The 16,701-nt window shown below is 41.3% G+C and overlaps 1 protein-coding gene across 1 annotated transcript in view; it reads right to left on the bottom strand.

The window, feature by feature from the left end:
• The window catches only part of LOC137176249 (neuron navigator 3-like), a 256,150-nt gene extending 240,475 nt beyond the window's left edge, over positions 1 to 15,675 (bottom strand). The window contains exons 1-2 of the mRNA XM_067582432.1: positions 15,613 to 15,675; positions 8,940 to 9,019 (exon numbers count right to left, since the gene is read on the bottom strand). The gene's annotated coding sequence lies outside the window, so the exon portion shown is untranslated. The remainder of the gene's footprint in view (positions 1 to 8,939; positions 9,020 to 15,612) is intronic.
• Positions 15,676 to 16,701: the final 1,026 nt, after the last annotated feature.

Genomic DNA, 16,701 nt, shown 5'->3' with positions numbered 1-16,701 from the left:
GTATGGCAACATTCAAACACACACACAAAACAAATGCATACACACACACACACACACATTCCTCCTCCCCCACTGGTGCACTGTGCTGGTTATCGAGCCTCGAGAGCCTCACTAAATCTCACTGAGGCCCCAGCAGAAATAAAGGATAACAGCACAGCGGTGTTACAACCATTGATTGCTGAATGCATCATCTTTTTATATCCACTTCAGGGTGGGGAGTGTTGGGGGAGGGACACCTCAACAGGGAGGGGCGGTGCGCTTGCTGTACATGCATGCAATGTTTGGGGAAAATCTGTTTTTATAGCGGAAATCAAATTCCACTAACATCACCACGGGTGTTTTCATAGCCCAGCAGCAATAATGAGGTGACCTAAATGAATTCAGTGAAGTGATTGATTGATTTTATTTATGGATTATCAGACACAAGACAAACAAAAATCCAAAGGATAACATGTTAAAGTGAAAACACTTCGTTGCAACATGGTCCCGAGGTGTTAAAACACAAAGAAACATAAAGAAGTACAAGACGTTCAACATAAAAACTAAACTATACAATCCTGAAATCCAGAAACACATCACCAAAATTTAAGAAATAAAAAATAACTCCCACATCAAAAAAGCAAGGAGAGAAACCTGTTCCCTGACTTCTACAAGCACCTCTCATATTTAAACAGGTGGCGTATTGAGGAGCATACCCATTGATAATATTGTACTTGTGATGCAGCTTCTGTTGTTCTACGCTGTGCTGAATAATATTATTTTGCATCACCTGCAGTTTGTTCCGACGTTTGGCTGTCAAACCACTGTACCAAGCAGAACATGCATAATGGAAATGACACTGTATCGATGATGAAACAAGAAGTTTCTTAACAAGAAACGTTGAAAAGACTTGTTCTGCCAACCAGGAACTTGAGTTCTCTGGCATACTTAGATAATATTTTAGCAGCAATAGATTCAGAGAAGAGTGACTGTTTCAATATTACTCCTAAATATGAGAAAAGCACACAGATTGAGGTATTCTGGATGGTTCTAGAGCAACACCAACATTTCCAGGCTTCATGTGGCTCCTGAATAAAGACGGCAATGAGAATATCTCTAAGTTATTGTGTGTATATATGACTTCTGTGAGTGATTGTGTCATCTGTGTGAATGTTTCTATATACTCTATTACTCATAGTCTACAAGTAAGATGAGTGATTGACTCATAGCCAGAAAAAGATCATGTGAAATGCTGGATTTAGTGTGCATTTGTCCTCAGGTGGTCATATCCAATGTATCCTTTTACCATCAATGTCATTTTCACAGATGACACTGGTAAACTGATATGCATTGTCTACATGTTAAGAACGTATTAATTATGTCTATAAAGATCAGTCGACACCCCTTGTTTCACTATAAAATAACTTCATAAAAGCAATGCTGTATTCTGCCTGTATATTCCTCGAGGAGCCTGTGTGGCTTGATGGATGATTAAGTAGTGCTTAAGTGCCACCGACATGTTGCCTCTGGTGTGAATTTCAAGTAATCAGTGGTATGCTGTTGTCATATATACAGTACGTGGCTTGTTTTATGATTCGATATTATCATTTTTTATCTCTCTAAACAATATCTGACAAAACTCTAATGTCCAAACATTGTATCTCCTAGTTATAAATGGTGATGATAAGTTAAATAATCATATTAGTAGTATAAATTGCAGGCATATTCACATTTATATTTAAAGAGTTTGAGTAATAGATGTAAAAACAGTCATTCTGTCATTCTCTCTGTGTAGAGTACTCGGTATACAAAAAAAGAAAAAGGGAACACAGCTGATAATAATTGAGAATATATCAGCCTGGGAAGATTAAGGGATTTCATAACATATTAATCAAAAGCTGTGTTTCCTCTAAAGAGCCTTTGTTAAGGGTTTGGGAAAAAAGACCCTGGCACAGAATTTAATGACGAAATGTGGTTAAGTATTTGTAACAGGGTTCATTTCCAATTCACCAGCAACAACATTAAAGACGCAAATTTCAAATTCATTCATAAATACTATCTCACATCAGCAACAAGTTCCCTATAGAAAACTCCCGAAAATGTCTGAGATATGAGACAGCAGATGTCACTTAGGTACATCTTTTCTGGGAGTGTGAAAAATTAGGAACCTTTTGGAAATCAATATATAACTTCACAAAGTCAATGCTAGATACTGAAATTCGTTTCAATCCTTGTTTATTTTTAATAAACTCCATGCCAAATCAGAGTTTAGATAAATTAAAATGTAGAATACTTATCAACATTACTTACTTTGTGTTGCACAGACAAGACTGCTCCAACTTTTTCTTGATCACATATCTTAGTTTCTTCCCTTAGTGAAGTTGTCATTGGAAAACAAAAATTATGGACAAACTCTCTGTGATTCTTGGTTACCTTTTATCCTGTATTTGGAAAATCCAAAAAAGAGTAGATGCTCTGTTATAAAAAAAATATAGATTGGACTGTTCTTAAAGACATAATTTTGGCTTAATCAAGAAGTTGGGGGGATACACAAGAAATTTAAGGACTGAGAAGCCAGCAAAACAATGTCCTGCAGCAGAAGCTTCAGGACCTCAGGCGGAAAATATACAATCAAGATGGACTCAAAGAGAAATACAAGTCTGAGGAAGAAGACAGACAAAACATGGTCAGAGACAATTACAATCTCAAGCAAGAAACTGTGGGTATACACAATAAACTTAAGGACCACGAAGCATTGGAGCATGAATATAGGCTGATAGAAACAGAGAACAAAACATTGAGCCAGCAAAACAATGTCCTGCAGCAGAAAGTCCAGGACCTCCTCTACAAAATCAACAATCACGATCGACTCAAAGAGAAATTTAAAATAAAGCAGGAGTAAAACCAAGCCTTAAGCAAACACCTTCTCGACCTGCAACAAGAAGTTCAGCAGTTGACTGAGAAACTTAAGAATGAAGGCTAAATGAGGGCTCTATATCAGATGTTGGAAAAAAACTCTTGGCCTGACAAGTTTTATGCCATGAAAGCCACTTGCCACAAGAGGGACGCCCTTATGCCAGAACACCAGGTACTTCACAATAAGCTCACTTAAGACATTTTAGGCAGCAAGTATAATGAAATCCCATCAGCTCAGGAGGCCCTTAGCCAGGAGAATTCTGATCTCTGCAACTAAATTCAGGAGCTACAAAAAGAGCTTCAGAATTTTAAAGATGTGGATACGAAGCTGTCAAAGCGGAGGAAGAGGCGATGTGTCAAGAAAGGGCTGCCCTGAGACAAACAACTCGAGAACTGTTCCACAAGCTCAGAAATGAGTATGTGAGGAACATTGATGGTGTGCAACAACACATTGAGGAGGTGGAGAACCAGGGGTCCCACTACTCAGCCAGAGTGGACTCTTGACTGACCGGTGAGGTTCTAGGGCTGACAACAAGTGTGCTAGAAGTGCAGCTGCACCAAACTAAACAGCATCTGAGTTGATGAGAGGAACATTGGAGTTGCACTGTAACTTTACTATAAGAAAGTCAGGCCTCTTACTTTCTTATAGTGAAGCCTCTTCCTGCCTCTCCATCCCTGCCTAGTTCTTCCTGCATTTTTATGGTTTTACTCTGGGGGACTCTGGGAGTTTTTTCCCATAAAACTAAATACTTGCTAACAAATAAACATACTCAAATCATGTTGCTTTTTTGCTGTAAGTGATGCAGATCTGCAAACATTTCACTCAAATGAAAGTAGTGCTACTTAAATCTATTCATGTAAGAGAGCGCTTTTATAGAAAATACAACATGTCAGTTGAAGGTAAATAATCACAAAAACAAAACTCACAAATTAGAGTAAGAATATTATGGGCAATTAACATGTTTTGACTTTGCTGATCCCTTGATTTTTCCTCTAGTGCCACAAGCAGGTCCACATTTGTGATTTTGGGTGAAATCTCTCCACAACTACTGGATGGTGTGAAATCTGGTGCACACCCCCATCCGTCTGGGGGTGTGGTGCACACCCTCAGACGGATCCAGTCTATATAACACATCTTGCTATCCAGTTTAGACCCTGACCTGTCTGGTGCACATGTAGACACTGACAGAAAGCACAGAATGCCCTCTGGTGTGTCACACTCCAGCCAGTCCTCTTTGGAGGGAGGGGTGAGGTGTGGTGATGGAGGAGAGGCAGGAGAGGACCCTTCAAGTCTCCAGTATTCCATTAGCCAGTCTGTGATGTACAGCCACCACCTGGATTCACACACACACACACACACACACACAGATGGGAAGCCAGTTTCCCCTTTGCATCCTGACACCCTCCCCCATCCCACTGCCTCTCCTCTTCATCCTCCTTCACACACCTCACACCCTCTGTCAGTCACCATCCATCACACAAGACCTCCACAGATGGGCCTACGAATAACACACACATACACAAACCGGAGTCACTCCCACAGCCACGCACACAAACGTAGTCACCAACAACACACAAAGGCTCTAGACTCTCTCTCACTCCTACACACACGCTCACAAGGTTGGCCATACCCTGGCATACACACACTCCCGACAGCTCTCAGCTTAACACTCTCTCTCTCTGTCTTTCTCACTTGTACACACACTCCACCCTACTTTCACACACACACACACACACACACACACACACACACACACACACACACACCCTCCACCCCACAAACTCTTTCATCTGTGCCTCTAAGCGGCTCAGAAACCAAAAACCCTCCACGGCTGAGGGGAAACCCAATTAGGACACAATTAGCGCCATCAGATCTACCTGAGAGACAGCGCCTCGCACTCATGCTTGCAAAACAAAGCGACATACGGGACTGGGCGGTGGTGGTGATGGTGGTGCTGCTGCTGGTGGTGGTGGTGGTGGCGGGGGGAGGTTTGTGGATGAAAACCACCTCTCGCTCACTTCCCGCTGTCTTTAAAGGCGGCTGGTAATTTCCACACGTTTCTGATCAATGTAGAAAAAAAAGAGCAGCTCTAATGAGCCTCGCTCCTTTAACAAGAAACACCGGCACTACCAGCCGGATCGGTCTAATTGAAGAAAGGAGGCGGACAGGATCGAAAACATAAAACTCTGAAAAAGTTGGTTACAAAGAAAACACGTCAAGCCTGTTGTTTCTCTCCGTGCTAATCAACAAGTTAGCCAGACTCACCAAAGATTGAAGCGGTAACGTGGGAATCAAACGCATGGCTCACCTTTAAATTTCCAGCACACACCAGTTTAAAGAAGGATTCCACTTTGATATTCCACTGAGGATCCAGCTCTTAATTTTGTGAATGCTGATCCATCCAGCGCTCCGTACGTCACATATCCAAAAAGCCTGCAGTTAACTCTAATGTCCTCTCCCTCCTGTAGCCTGAGGAAAGCCTCCTCCGGTGCCTCTGTGTGTGTGAGAGAGGAGATGTAGTAGTAGTAGTGGTAGTAGGAGTAGTAGAAGAACGAGGTGGGATGGATAGAGAGACTGGGGGGTCGGGGGTGGGGGAGCTGGCAGCTCACATCATGAGAGAAGTAGTAATCTGCGCATCGGTGTGCTCTCAGCGAGGGAATCGAGCCACCAGAGAAGAAGTAGAAGATGATGAAGAAGAAAAGGAGGAGGAGAGAGGCATGAAGGCAGGCAGCGGTGAATGAGTGGAGGATGCAAGCTCCCTCCCCTCACACTGCTGAGTCTCTCTCTCTCTCTCTCTCTCTCTCTCTCTCTCCTACACACACACACAGTCATGCATACACTCCTACCCCCCGCCCTGCTACAGATTGCATTGCACTGATGAAATTTTAATGGTTCTTTTAGGAAGAATAATGAACATGCTAGTCCCTGGAGTTGGGTGTATGTGTATGTAAGGGAGGGGGGTTTCTACACTACGCACACCTACAGAGGCATGCAACAAACGTGTACGCGTGCATCCACACAGCATACGAGTGTGTTTTTTCTCCCGATTCTTGTTCTCTCTTTTACACACGTTCACCAGAGCATACTCCCACACACACACACACACACACAACACAATCCTGCACAGATTCACTTCCACACTCTCCCTTTCTTCATTTGCACACATACACAGAAACACACACAGACATACACATGCCATGCAGACTTACACTCAACAACATCAAACGCTGCTACTGACAGACACACACACACACACACACTCCCACCCGTCGCACGGGGGAAGACGGGGTGGGGGAGTAGACAGAGAGATCCAACCCATCCTCAAAATGCTCTCTTGGTGCACACTCGAATCCACACACACACACACACACACACACACAGAGAGAGACACAGGAGCGCACACAGGGACACATAAGAACACACCCCAGTGAAGTGGAACAAAGAGTGCAGAGGCAGCATGTGGAGGCACCAGTAGGACACCATGATGGGAGGAGAGGAGTGAAGTGTGCCAGATAACACAGCATCTTCAAACTACCTCCAGTCTACTACATTATAGTAGTGTAACAGAGTAAAAATAAACAAAACCAATCAATAAAAACAAGATTAGAAAAAAATAGCAATTCAAATCCTATTCATGCCTCATTTATCACAGCTAATCAAAATTTTATATTTTAAGAAAAATGACTTAAAACACATTTTAATAGGACATTAAAGCAGCAAAATTAACACTAGAGAGAAAATACCAAATTCAATTCTTGCCAACTTCAATTAGTTTCTTGTTCATATAAATGGTCACAAATGGCCATGAATTAAGGTTTATTCAGCAACACAAATAAATCATTAGGAAATATAGGCCTGCTTTACAACTTTTCACAAATATTATGGATGTGGACAGCATTGGCAAGAATGTTGACATGTTGTCTATTAGTCTGTGTCGTGCATTACAAGACCTTTCTGTTATTTTGAGAGTGACAGCAGCACCGTGCTTGTTACAAATATATAATGAATGATAACTGTCACTGTCTTTGATTTGTCCAAAGAGCGATCAGGAAACTATCAGGTTTTTCTAAATAAGATCATCAAATCAAACAAACTTAAAGTCTGAAAAAACAGCCTTAGATATTATCAATAAAGAGTTAAAACACTGTAAAATTCAGTTATTCAGCTTCTTCAAGACTGTGTTGGTGTGGTTTGATCACATTTGTTTGAAGTGGTAGAACTGGTTAGCTTATTAGGTTGTACCTGTCCTAGTTGACAATGACAACAAAATCTGTTCAAAAGAGATTCCACTAAAATGGAAGCAACACCTTTCACATTATAACATGATAAATCCAGCTTTCTTCTAGTTCTGCAGTATCTTATTGAAAGACGCAGCATGTTTCTGCAAACAACCCATGTGCCACACCTTCACTGTAGACCTCTCACCACTGCAGACAGCAACAAAGCAAAAAGGTAGATTTCAACTTAGGGTTTTTAAAACCATAATTCATCTCTCCATGCACAATCAAGTTAAGAGACCGCCTACAATACACTATGGAAAGCAGCATTTGAAACAGCAACATTTTGTGGTGAAAACAATTAATTCCAGTGGAATCACTGCAATTATTCATTCATGGGGCTGAAATAAGTTCAACTTCAATGAACTTTGATCCATGAAATTTGTACTTTTAACCAATCGTGAGCTGTCTTGACAGTGCTGACCTTTGCAGAAAGATGGCTCAGAAAATGGAGGATGCTATTGTAGCTTTTTGGCTGCACCAACCAGTTTTATTTGACATCCTCTGATGGAGAATAAATTGCTCCACAACAGAGGTTTGCAGACACTTACGAGACAGGAGTTGATGGTAAAAATACATCTTTTGAACAAACGGTGTGAACTTATTATTCCGTTAGCAACTGAGCTAACAGGCTTGTTAACCGCAAGCTTATTAGTGTGGAGAGCTTATTTTCCCCTCAATGAAGCTGTTTTTATGCCTCCGCACCGGTGACAGCCATGGCCAGAGTCATCCATCCGTCCGTCCCATTCTCATGAACGCGATATCTCAGGAACACCTTGAAGGAATTTCTTCAGATTTGGCACAAACATCCACTTGGACTCAAGAATGAACTGATTAGATTTTGGTGGCCAAAGGTCAAGGTCACTATGACGTCACAAACTCGTTTTTGGCCATAACTCAAGAATTCATATGCTAATTATGACAAAGTTTCACACAAATGTCTAATAGGATAAAATGATGAAGTGATGACATTTTATGTCCAAAATGTCAAAGGTCAATTTCACTGTGACATGATATTTCTTGGCCATTATTCAACACCGTAACTCAGGAACAGAAGGAAGATTGTGACCATATTTCACATTCGGTCAGATACTTAATTGGTGACACTAATCTTGGGTGTCCACCTTGAAACTGTGGTGATCGTTTAGATCTTCTGTGCTGCCAGGATGAAGATGTGTGTGAAGCATCCACGTTTTAGAGTATGAAGCTTCTTTGCAGCAACATCCATATCTGAAGCATTGTCTACTGTCATGGCTTCAACTTTGTGTTCTAACAGAATCAGTTTTATTGGCCAACACATACAGAGAAAATACACTGAATACTCTTATTAAATTCCTTCAAAGTCTTCACTACAAATATTATATAACTCTGGAGAGACATGGATGTAAACTGCAACTTGACTGGTAGGCAGAGGTATACAACTGCGAGGCGGTATTTGAATAAAATTTTGAAAGTGAGTGAAGAGCAGTGAATGACCCAGGACAGACAATAAAAACAAACTTGCAGAACTATTGTTAGTGACTAGTACAAGCATTTCCCGGCTGCCTAACATGGTAGTCAAACAAATTTATTTTTGCTTCGCCTGGGGTCTACTTGCATCTTGGCACTGACTTTTTATGTAACCGTGTTGCGCGACAAATCCAATTCACACATGAACTTATGCACACTTGTGCCTGAGAACCTCCTGGCATATTATGGAACACAGAGTCAAGGCACAAAATCAAATAAATACAAGTGAGATAGATAACGGATGACAGGGAACTTACTCTCATGGAATCTCCTTCACTGTTCCTCAGCTGGCCACATATCAGCATTCATCACAGCAGACAGCCGTGTTAAAGAGATCCTAAAAAGAGACAAAATAGGATTTGTTACACTTTAACATGTTTGGCAGCTCAGTGACACAAATGTTATAATCATCGTTGTTTGGTTACAGTTGAGTTTTTTCTTCAACTTGAAAGTTTTTTGTCCAGTCTCTTTCTCATCATCTCTTATCCTGGATAGAAAAAAAACACACAGAGTGGCTACCGGGGAACAGTGGTCTGAATTCCTCATACATGGACAGCTTAAGATGTCTTATCCTGCAGATCCTAGAAGTGATTTGTTCAGCCACATCCACTTTCATGCTGACTACCTCCTGCAGCTCACAGCCGTCCCCCCAGAAAATACCAACGGAACTGTAACATGTTGTGACCGAAAGTTTACCCGATACAGCAGGACATTAAAGTAACTTTGAGCATAAAAAAACTGTTTTGTGGAAAGTTTCTGCCATGTGAAAAAAAAAAACACAATAAACTCTGAGTCAACTCTCTTTGGCTGTGGAAATTGTGCTCATCCCTCATATTCCCCACCAAGGTAGAGCATCCTACCTCTGTACCTTTCCCGAAAAAATCAATTACCTGTGAGGATTATACAGCTCTATTCCCCAAAAACAGTGGGGGGTGGAGGAGGGGAGGGGAGGGGGGAATCATAATTTAAATCTCCAATTCTCAAGCCACTTTCTTTCTCTTCCATCACAGTAATTCCCAAGAGCCAAACCAAGTTTACACACAATGTCAGGGAGACAAACTGTTCAGAATGCGCCTCTTGGTCTCACAGACACGCAGAGCCACTTTAAAGTTGTCGTTTTTTTTTTTTTTTCATGAAACAACACTTGAGAATCAAGGAGAAAACAAGCCAGTCGAAGCTGTTTGAGGTCTGTCAATAATGATGGGAATACCAGGGAGAGAAGGCTTAAAAGGCACTTAAGAGCCAAGCAGGGGTTTGATGGGAAGAGTCGTGATGTGTGACATGCGAGTCGTCCTCTATCCTGGGATACAAAAACAACAGCTTACAAGGTTAAAGCCGTCTGGAGACTAGATATGCCTCACCGGAAGAGCTTCGTTCCGAGATTTACGGTATTTGAAAAAGAAACGACACCTACTCATGCAGATGCTATAGCACAGTATTAAAAATAAGATGATACATTAAAGGCTGGGGGAAAGTTAGGCAGAGGATTGATGGGAACGTTCATGATGTGGGGATGCAAAAACAAAAAAAGTAGCTAAAAAAGGTGACGGCTGTCTAGACGGCTGCGTTAACGGATGCTTGGCTCCGACGTCAGAAAGTATCGCATTCAAGAAATATGTTGCCACAAAATCAAAGCAAACATTGTGAAAGTTATCATGCAAATTGGGTAATTTCTTGCGTTAAACAATTTGCTGTTTGGCAGCCAACTGAGAAACTAAACTAAATGTTCACTGTGCTCTTTAAAAAGTTATTTTCATAGCATACTGAAATGAATAGCCTCCTAGAAGGTAGGAAATAAATCTAAAAACTAATGGTATGCTTTAAAAATGATTGGCATTGATGCAAAGTGTGTGCAAGTTAATGAGCTTTAAAATGCAAAATCACATAAATGGTTCCTTTTAAAAAATAGTGATTCATTTCTTGACAGCAACAGCTACCAGCGGCTACCTCACAACATCCCTGACGGACAACGTTTGATTGGTGAGAAAAAAGCCAAATCCAATTAAAAGGTTGTTGCTGGGAGTGACCTTTTCCTTCATTATCCCCCGGCTTCCTGCTTTAGTGGCCATGATGGAGGACATTTGAAGAGAAGCCAAATTGAAAACGGTCACGGGTGAGTTGAGGTGTGTGTTAAAAGATAAGAGTTTCCATAACTGAAAGAAATATGTGGGGTCCTTACTGCAGGGCGGTTAATGACATTAGCAGCTGAGCACCTCTTTCTCTCTCTCTCTGTCTCTCTCTCTCTCTCTCTGGATGCTCAGGTGCAGTTTGGTTTTATACAACCACATTTATGAGAGATCGTAATGGGTGGGTGCAGCTCAAAACAAACGGGAGGCCAATTAAATGTAAGGGCTTCCCGGGCAAGCCGCCAATATGAGGGCCAACGACTCGTTTTGTATACAGCTCTCACCAGACCAACACTGGACGTTGTTTCCTGAGTGAAAAAAAGGGCTAATTTTCCATTTCAGTTCATCTGATTTTGCAATTGGGGTGGGTGATCAGGAAAAGCATACCCTATTAAGGTATCTGTCATTTTATAATTTGATATTGATATACCATAATATAATAAAAATATAATAAAGGGATAATCGATAGAAGCTACTCCAGCAAATCAAGATGCTTCATTACAATGATGCAAAAATCATTCAAAATTGATTTCCAACAAACCCACAATAGCCTAATACACTCGTTATGTTAAAGGGATAACAACCACGCTATAAACAGTATGGTAAAATCTGTGAGAGCTGACAAATTTCATAATATAATATTAATATATTGTGGTATTTTAAAAACCCAATTAGCTAATTGATAACAAAAAAGATCAATAATCTAATGTGTAAACTACACTAGGCTAATCAATTTTATATTTATAATAAATAAAAGGACAATCTAAATGTGAAAGAAATCACTCGCAGAGACAAACCCACAAAGAATTATCACACTTAATGCTAACTGAGCTAAAAAAAACAAACCCTAATTTTAACGAACCTTACCTCAGAACAATTAATAAAACAAGAAATCTGACAAGCAAAGCAACCACACATTACAATAATAGCATTTAACCAACACCAGAACACAAAAAGTGTAAAAAGGTTTAAAAATCCTGCTCTACAAACTTTCCCCTATGAAACTTTATTTCTGTGAGTGAAGCCATGGTGCCCCATATGGCTATGGCATAAAACAGGTAGCATAATAACTCCAGGCAATTTAACACAGCATCCTAGATAAACAGAGTACAGTATACTGCCTGGAAAACGACAGATACTGGCATCTTCACAGCTTTCCATTAACACTCATTTAGGTGTAAAAGCTGCCGAGGACAGATTTCATCCTCCAACAATCGCCAGGTTAACGTCGGTATTAGATTTCACAGATGAAACAGATGCCATGCAAACATGAACGTGCGTGCCAGTGTGTGCGCTTTTGTGATTTAGTATACAAACACACACACACCACAGGCTTGTCACAGGGATCTCTCTGGAGTATGGGAGGATTGAAACAAGAGCAACTCGAGAAATGACAAAAGAATCCTTTGAAATTAGGCGTTTATCCGTTCAATCTGACATGAAATTGCACCCACTGTTTTATTCACAACACGTTTTTCTTCTTTTAAGAAAGACACGCACATTGTTTATTAATTTATGTCACAAGTGTTTGATCCTCAACAATATACAACATGTATACCCTCAATAACTGAAGGTCTTCTGTCTTTGTCATCTTCATAATGACAGTACAAAATGCCCTCTTGGGAGTTATCGCTGCAGAACATAGGGCCCAAGAGAAAGTCATCACCCACCTCCGTCCATTCATCCTTTTTGAATGAGAACATGGCCGGGACATGACTAACCTCTGGTGTTGTTAATTAACCACCATTAACATGCTTCACCCGGGCTCCAGCTGTTTCTGGGCAAGCATGAACATCCAGAAAGGCTCTCTGGGGGAGCTGGAGCTGAGACCAGCAGCCTCTCTCAACATCCTGGCTGCATGAACGCATCTCTTCTGAGTCATTGATAGAACTCAAGGCTCAGGGCAGAATTGAAATTTCATTTTTTTAAATTCTCATTTGTTAGTGTATCAGGTGTATACTAACTTTTTCTACTAACTTTCCAGATCAAGAATGATCCCAACATGCAAATCTTCAAATTCAATTCCACACTGTTGCATCCTGACTTCCCTGTGAAGGAAATCAGGGATTCACGGCTCTGCTGCCATAATGAAGACAGGCTCCTGACGGGCGGAATGGCAACCAAGCACATTAATAACCACATCATGTAGAGATGGCTCGCATGATGAAGGCCAGCCACCCTGATAATGGGAAGACATGAGCAGCAAGCCAGGAGGGAGAGATTGACGACTAAGCCTGATCCCCACCCCCCAAAACACCCCCTCCAAACCCACTGCCCCCCTTCCCATCACCCCTCATTTCTCCCTGTTGTACTGTTACATCTCATTTTCTCTCGATCCATCTTGGTGACATTGGTGAGCATACGCTCAGGTCGAGGTCAGGGGCGCGTGTTAGAATTAGCGTCTTGAGGACGATGGATTATTCCTCCCAGTGTCAACAGTGTGGGGGCTGAGGGTTGCTTAGCAGGTTACTGACTCACTTAGAGGGGCCCTACTGAGGAATCAAGTATGTTGAGTTTTGGCTAAATCTACGATATACAATAATATTTTTTAACATTAACAAAGAATTCTGTCTGAGACCTTGTTTGTTGAGGCCAAAATCACCATGTTGGTCTGAAACAGTTTTTTCAGTGAAGGGTTTTGGATTCTTATTTTGTGACATGAGTGTGGGCATAGATTAGTTTTGGTTGGACAGTTGGTAGTAGTTGGTTGGTTGGTCAAGGTGAACGCAGTGTAGACACATTCTGAAGGACAATGGCAGGAGAGCTGCTAATAGCCTCTATGTCTTCCTGCAAGGAAGGTTTGAGATAAGATACTGCAAACCTCCCACAGAAAGGCCCCAGCTGTCGCTGGTGAGGTTTAAACCTGGGATCCTTCTTGCTTTGAGGCAGCACTGCTAACTATTAAGGGACTATGCTAGCCGTGGATCTAAACAAAAAATATATATATAAGCAAAGCAGACAAGACCTGTTCAGACATTGAGCTTTTTTTGCTGCTTAATGCTGATTGATTGTGTTCACCATCTGCTTTTCTACAGTTGCGGTGGTGTTACAGATGTCTGTCACTGCACCATCAGGGTAGATGCCATTTTGAAAGTAGGCAGCCTGTCAAGACAAGTGTGAAGTGTTAGTGATGTGTGTGAAGTGGTTATTTAATGGGAACAAAGATGGCGGTGAAAATAGACTTTGCTGACCGCAGATAAAAATTTGCATGCTGTAGCTTTACCATACCATTCTTTACAATAATGACTTATCCATCCCCAAACAGTGCATCAGTGTTTCTATTGGCCAATAGCGCAAACTAGCACTGTCAAAGTTGAACCGAAATGAACTCTGGCCTGCGGGAGCCACCTGGAAATCATACTGAAACTGCAAATACTTTTGCTTGAATTCTTCAGTCGCACAGGCTTCAATTGAAGCAAATGGAAGACAGAGCGATTACTCACGGGACAGAAATGAAATTTGACATTCCTTCAGTCCAGGTAATGCCTCACAAAATGGTTCTCCTGACAAAGGAATACCTGAAATCAATCAAATCGGTTCAATTTTGCAGCATTTGAACAGGATCTACTTCACTCAAGGGGCTCATCTCATTTGAATTGCAGGAGACAGAGTTGCCGACAGTGTTGAGTTTAGTTTTCGATCCTGTTGCTGAGCTACAGTATATTTGAAAATCAAACCACTGACTCTGCATAATACATGGCCCTTAAAGCACATTTACACCTGTGCCTGGCAACGAAGTGACTGCTCAGGGTTGCGGCTGTTTGTAGATGCAGTGTGAGCTGGAGCTGCTAGGCGACGGAGTTGGAATGGTTTCTCCTATGTGCCTCTGTGTTGAAGATGGACCAAAATAGGATTAAAGAGGAAAGGATGAAGAACCACAAGAATGCAAAGAAATGGGATTCACAGATACTGCCCAATGAGGTAAATGGGGTGATTTGTCTTCTCTGATTCTTTTCAAACATAATAGCATAATAGAGCAAAATGTGGGATGTGATTCATGGGGGAAGGGGGCTGTTCAGTAACTGAGGGCCACTAGAACATAATAAATGGTTGACTGGCCAGTGTGTGAGCAACAGGAAGACCAATTCCCAAAGAGACCTGCAGTCTATACCTCCACTCTCCAAAGTCCTTGATGCCACCATTATGCAGGGGGAATATTGGCAAGTATCCCTATGCATAAATGCATACACATGAGGTAAATTGGCTCCCTTGGTGAGCAATTGTTCAGTGGAATGCAAGGATGACGCGACACTGAAGCAGAGGAAATCATATTACTTGTGTTGATTTCTTTCATCCTGGTGTAAAACATTAGCAAAGACATTAAATTATGACCCAGATTATGCACTCCCTTTAGTTAATGAAGAGGAAAATGGGAAACTGCCTGTGCGTTGAAGAGATCGTTTTTACAGTTAAGTGGTAATGAAAGCTGGGTTGGGTTACAGAGTTCCTTTGCTGAATGCATCAGAACGCAATTGGGGGGTGGTGTCAGGTGGGGGGGAAGCAATTTCCTGTAAGACCAAATTAAGCCATGTATATGAAAACCTGCAGCAGAAGCCTTTAACGACAGGGCGGAATGAAACTGCTAGTTAATTAGCCCGCTATTGGAACATGGAATACAGTCAGAAAAGACAAAATGTTGACGAAAAAACAATTACACATGACCTCTCATACACATAATACAGACAGGCCTTTTCTATTTCTCCCCTGGAGTCACAGGGAAACAACAATAAATAAGACAAGCTAATAAAAGCTACATCAAGAGGATTAGCGCTATTATGAATAATTTAAGACACAGCTTAAATACCTTCTGGAGGAGGGGATCTTATTGGCCTCTTTCTGAGCTGTTCAAGCTTCTGTGGCTCTTCTGCAGAACAAACAGCACCATTAAACCTTAATTTACTTATGTGTATTTGCTAAGTCACTGTGATTCAATAGCGTCTAGGGTCTGATTTTGACCTCTGGCCTTAAATTACCCTCTATTTAGGCATGTCTTGAAATCAACCTGTTTTGTAAGCTTGTGATTTGCTTGCTTGCTTGTAATAAAACAATTTCAAATCAATATTTCAATATTTCAATATTATCCATTTCAATTTAGGCCCCAAAGCCCTTTGACAACCTCAATCATCAACACAGAGAGCCACTTGTTTTGGGAGACTGTGCAGCATTACCATGTTGGCTATCACTCAAGACACCTCAGCCAATCAATAGAGGGCAGCCAGGCAGTGTGGAGGCTGTATGATATCTTTCATGACAACCAGGCTGGACAGGGGAAAATTAGATGGAGGCTCCTGGGCAAGAGAGGCCAGGCCAGTGTGTTTGGACTCAGAAATTCGTTTGAAAAATGAAAAACATGTTCCTCCTTGTCTTTAAAGCGAACTCTTTAAGGGGCAGTCCACCAATTTCAAAAATGAAGGAATTGGCTGTATGATATCTTGTTTTTCATGTTTTTAATTTTTCAAATAAATTGAGTGACTTGAGTGATGGCCAACGTGGTAATGCTGCACAATTTCCCGAAACAAGTTGTACTATAATTTGGACGCAATTCCGTTACGATTTTCAAGGAGGAATTTCACTACAAAAATGGATAACTGGCTACCTATAACCTCCTTCAGTTATAAAATAATAATGCCATAAGGCCTACACTGCTGACATGAAGCAACACAGATTCTGATGTTTTCCATGTGGCATCAACCCCCATAATAAAGCAGCAGGAGCTGGAGCCTGACCTACTGGAGAGAAATCAATATTCCAAAGCACAACATCTTTGGCTCCCATGGGATACTCTGACAAATGAGCCAAAAATATCTATAGGTGAAACTAAATAGGCAGCTGTTGTATGTTGCATTAAAGCTCATTAAAGGCGGCTTTAGCTCTTCTTAATATCATGAAACTG

Source organism: Thunnus thynnus, chromosome 23 (genome assembly GCF_963924715.1).
Source record: "Thunnus thynnus chromosome 23, fThuThy2.1, whole genome shotgun sequence".
NCBI lineage: Eukaryota > Metazoa > Chordata > Actinopteri > Scombriformes > Scombridae > Thunnus > Thunnus thynnus.
This window is presented reverse-complemented; position numbering and strand designations above follow the sequence as displayed.